The sequence below is a fragment of the Dipodomys merriami genome, unplaced genomic scaffold (genome assembly GCF_024711535.1).
Source record: "Dipodomys merriami isolate MVZ:Mamm:240054 unplaced genomic scaffold, mDipMer1.0.p SCAF_495, whole genome shotgun sequence".
Classification (NCBI taxonomy): Eukaryota; Metazoa; Chordata; class Mammalia; order Rodentia; family Heteromyidae; genus Dipodomys; species Dipodomys merriami.
In genome coordinates this window covers 522,902-527,918 of record NW_027206063.1, presented here as the reverse complement: position 1 = coordinate 527,918, position 5,017 = coordinate 522,902, and the positions used below count along the sequence as shown (strand labels likewise).

Below are 5,017 nucleotides of genomic sequence, written 5' to 3'. Positions count from 1 at the left end.
GGACTTCTACCCTGATGATTTCTATGAGCCCAAGAACAATGACACCCTGAAAGAACTGACACAGAATGTCAAGCTCATCATGGCCTCTTCAGACCTGCTCTTCCGCTTACATATTTTTCTGGACCAGCTGGAGGAACCCATGAGACCAAGAAAAAGAGGAAGAAGTCCTTGTTTAGATGCCCCAGAGCTTGTGAGTAGGGATGGAACCTGAGTCTCTAGGGATGTGTCTGATTGGCCAAGAGCCCTTAGTACTCCCCAGCTTGGCAAAATTTCCTTTTATGGATATTCTTTGCCAGGTAATGTCTGTTCTCCTTTTGAAAGAACTTGGAAGTAGCCACTCATTAGAAAAAGCCTACCTCCTCATCAGTGTTCAGTCCCAACTCAAATCCTACTGCTTCTCCTATTAGATCATCTTGGAAGTTTAGTGACACCTTAACTACGAGGGTCTACTCAAAGACTCCTGTACCTATTTTCATTCTCAGGTTTGCATCACCGTAGAAAAGCTCCTGCAGAACTCCAGATAAAGAACCCACCAGTGATGTCGTCTATGGTGACTGATGGAGATTGGAAGCCATCGCTGATCTCCAGAAATCCTGTGAAGGTAGAGGGTGTTTTTCAATTTGTAGAAAGGCCAAAGTAGGTTTTGAGTCCTGTGGACATCCAACTGATTCTGAACCCCACATGTGATGCAGGTGTATCTACACATACCACCAAGGAAGAAGACGATACAGAATGTCTTCCATTGATGTTCACAATCCAGCTAGATCAGCTCTAAATCAGTCAAAAAAAAAAAAAAAAAAACATTTCTTGGTGTGATAGTTAAATATGTGCTAATGGAAAATGACCCCAGTCTATGTTTAGGAAAACCAATAAGTGAGGTCCAAAATCTAGATTCAGTTGAGGAAAGGGAATCTTTCCTCACAGAATACCCAGACCAATCTCTCTTCTTGCAAGGTATCCAATTTCCAGTTGATAAATTAGAATCTGTCCCTCCCTGGACTCAGGAAGAAAATCCTGTCTTTATTGAGGAAGTAGATCCCTTTGAAGACTCTGAGGCAGAATTTCTGCCTGAAGGCAACTTAGAGGCCAATCTAGATTTTGAGATTCCTTCTCCCCTTCCTAAGAAAATCCTTATTTTTCTTTTTTTTTCTGATTTTTGTAAAAGGTTCATTCTATTTATTTTTCTAACTTTATTAAAATGTAAATGTTTTTGACATATTCTAGAATTCATGAATCCTAAATATATTTCTTTTTAAACCTACAAACTGAAGAATCGTGCATACCTGTTCTGGAGGCGGGGAAGCAGAGTGACAGGGGGCTGTAGAAGAGAGCCTACTGGATATAATGGGAGCTGTTAAATGCAACAAGAGTGACAAGGAAGCCAGGCCATGCCTGTATGGGGTGATAAGGTGGCTACAAAAGGTCTAGAACATAGCAGATCAGATGTCCTAGAAAGCTATTCTGTCAATTGGGACAAATACCACAATACTTATAGCGTTAAGTGGGACTCTCTTCCAACAATGAGTTCAAATCTGTATACATTTTCATTGCATTCATTTGCCTTGAGCAAATATGGAAGGAAAATTTGGCTCCAATAATATAAAAAGTCTACTTTGGGCTGAAAATATTTGACAAAATATATAGGAGATATGTATACTGGAAAGTAAAAGCCATCATCAATAGAAGAAAGAAGGCTTACATAGATGAACAAACACAAAATCAGGAAAAATTTCCACAATTAAATCAGTTATATGTAAATACATGTTATATTCTTTATGTTCTACATAGTATATTATATAATATATAAGATTCAATATGATTTTTCAAACTAAAAAGGCATTTAAAATTTTAGAATTGCATGTTTTTTGCACAAAACATTAGTGTAAATGTTATTGGAGAAAGTAGTGATATAATTTGATTATAATTATATGAATATATATTTGTGTGTTTCTAGATATAACACTGATTATACATAAATATTATATACATATATTTGTATATATCTGTCTATGAAGTGAATATAATGAAAGTGAATATAATGAAACTGAGTTTAGTATGTATAAAAAAGTTGAGTACATGAGACTCAAACCTGTAATCCTACTGATGTAGGAAGCTCGGTTTTGAGTTTTAGTATCTCTTATCCCCAAGCCTTAGATTTTTCAGAGGAGGCATGGGCCCTCCAGTGTAGTAAACAAACATATGCCATGGGATCAAACTCCCTGACCACAGAGGAAAGTCAGTAGAAATCAGGACAAGCTTCTTATCTTGACTGTGTACTCAGTTCCTGTACCAAGAAGGCCATCTTTAGAACACCAGATGGAAAGTTGGCATTCCCTCCACAAGGTTCTAAAAATATCCTGAACGATAGTCTGACTATATTGAATTAAATCTTTTTCCCTTCGCAAGCTGCAAACACGTAGAAATATGACAAGAGCTAAAGAAAGATGGTCAAAGACTTACAAATACATAAAATTATATACTCTGTTTCAGTAATTCAATGACAAATTGTCAAAGGCATGTCGAATTTTTTTAAAGGAAATAGAAACATACTCTGAGTTTATCAGGAACTGGGTGATATTTTGGTTGCTGAATTGTTGAATGCACTTCTGGACAAAGGAGACACATACCTTGGGGAAAATTGTGTGGGGTTGGGTGTCCTCACACGGCTTCACAATAAAATGGCCATAACATCTAGGATGTCACAGCCAACTTTGCCATGGCAGCAAGTAGGTGTCAGGCACTGATTTTGCCCTGAAGTGGACTCAACAACACCAACAGGAAAAAAGAATGAGAAGGAATGACTATTATCCACCAAACTTCAGCTTAAATAGCTGTCCTTACCAGAACTAGGATAAATTGAGCTGGAAAAGGCTGATCTCCATGTCAGGATCCTGAGCACTAAGGACTAGTGTGTGTGTGTGTGTGTGTTTGTGTTTGTGTGTGTGTGTGTGTGTGTGTGTGTGTGTGTGTGGTGTGTCTGTGTGTGTGTGTGTGTGTGTGTGTGTGTGTGTGTGTGTGTGTGTGTGAATACTGGGGCTTGAACTCAGGGAGATGACCTTTAGCTTTTTTTAATCAAGGGTAACAGTCTATGACTTGAACCAAATTTCCATGTCTTGATTTTGAATGTTAATTAGAGATCAAAGTTTCAATGTTGCACATGTTCATTCTTTGTCCCTCCTTTTCAATGACACCTTTAACTTCTTTTTTTTTTTGGGTCCGGTCATGGGGCCTGAACTCTGGGCCTGGGCGCTGTCCCTCAGCTCTTCAGCTCAAGGTTAGCGCTCTACTGCTTGAGCCACAGCGCCACTTCCGGCTTTTTTCTTTTTTCTTATGTGGTGCTGAAGAATCGAACCCAGGGCCTCGAGCATGCAAGGTAAGCGCTCTACCACTGAGCCACCTTCCCAGCCCCCCTTAAACTTCTGAAAGAGAGATAAATGTAAAAAAAAAATGAAAAAAATGAAAGAAAATAAATATCATCTTGTTTCTGTTTCCTGGTCACTGATTATTTTTGAGATAGTGCTTCTTACTAATAAGAATTATTGGTAGAATCTGAAAACCTATTTGAGTAATAAATAGACTAGGAAAAATGTTGTCTCCTATTTTTTATCACTACATTTCTTTTTGTCTAAGTATACATGCCAGACTTACCCTAAGGGCCTAGAATAAGCAAAATGGCTTATAGAGCTCAGATCATATCTTTCCACAGAAGATGACAGCCCCAGAAGAAAAACTTGTCCACAACTTGCACAAGGAAGAGAGAGTTTGATGTCTCCTTAAATCTTAGGATCGAATACTCATGAAGAACCCTGGGGACTGATGACAGCTTAAGGACCTAACATTTCCTGTGTCGTTCCACCATATGAACAGTCACCAGTCTCCCATCATACTGTAGGTGCCACGCCTGACTGGTGACCTTGGCTGTGTCATGAGAACGTGCAGCAGGGCTCTGTCATGGTCATTGGAGAGTCAGTATTGCACACTAAGAGGACATTCATGAAGGTGGTAACAAGGCCTGAGTCAGGGTTTGTCAGATCTAGATGATTTGTAACAGGCACTACTGTATTCTGGCTAAGAATGTGGATATATCATCGGGGTCTTGCACACAAATTTATCAAGTGTTAGCTTGCAACATTTCTGCATGAAAACCAACAAAAGGTCATCAATGCCCTCTGAACATATTCTCATCAATATTTAGTAAGTAAAAAGCTATAAAAATCAAGTTCATCATGATGAAAAATCTGATATGAAAACCAAATTGCAGGAGCATTTACAAAAAATGTTTTTCTGTATGTATCAAATGTGACAAAATATTAAAAATTAATGAAGCTGGGAATGTTAAATTGATTTCTTTTTTACTATGGTTGCAACTGTCTTTTACATTTAAACTACTTAACAAAAAGAAGGTAGGCCAAGTACCACTGGTGGCTCACACCTGTAATTCTAGCTAGTTAGAAACCTGAGATCTGAGGAAAGTGAATTGAAGTTAGACTAGTTAGGAAATCCAGTGAAACTTTGATCTGTAATTAACCATTCAAAATCAAGACATGGAAGTTTGGTTCAAGTCTTAAACTGTCACCCTTGATTAAAAAAGCTAAAGGTCAGCTCCCTGAATTCAAGCCCCAGTATTCACACACACACACACACACACACACACACACATTCTCAAAAATAACCAGTGACCAGGAAACAGAAACAAGATGATATATATTTTCTTTCATTTTTGTCATTTTTTTCAGAAGTTAAAGGGGTCATAGAAAAGGAGGGACAAAGAATGAACACCTGCAACACTGGTATTCAATTGGTACTATGTTGAAAATTACCTATGAAATTTGTTTTGGGGGAAGAATGGGAAAACAGAAAAAGAGATAAAGTGAAAGGGTAAAATTGTCCAAAAAAATGCACTCCGGGAATTAGAGCTGTGGCTCAATATGAGTGCCATTATTCAGCAAAAGAGCTCAGAGAAAGTGTCCAGGCCCTGGATTCAAGCCTCATTACTGACTAAAACAAAAACAAGAAA

At 38.2% G+C, this 5,017-nt stretch overlaps 1 long non-coding RNA gene across 1 annotated transcript; it reads left to right on the top strand.

Annotated features, from left to right (window-relative positions):
• Positions 1 to 560: 560 nt before the first annotated feature.
• Positions 561 to 3,813, top strand: LOC138809363 (uncharacterized). The gene is made up of 3 exons (XR_011366821.1): positions 561 to 601; positions 3,345 to 3,373; positions 3,707 to 3,813. It is a non-coding gene; the product is annotated as an uncharacterized lncRNA (long non-coding RNA).
• The last annotated feature ends 1,204 nt before the right edge of the window (positions 3,814 to 5,017 follow it).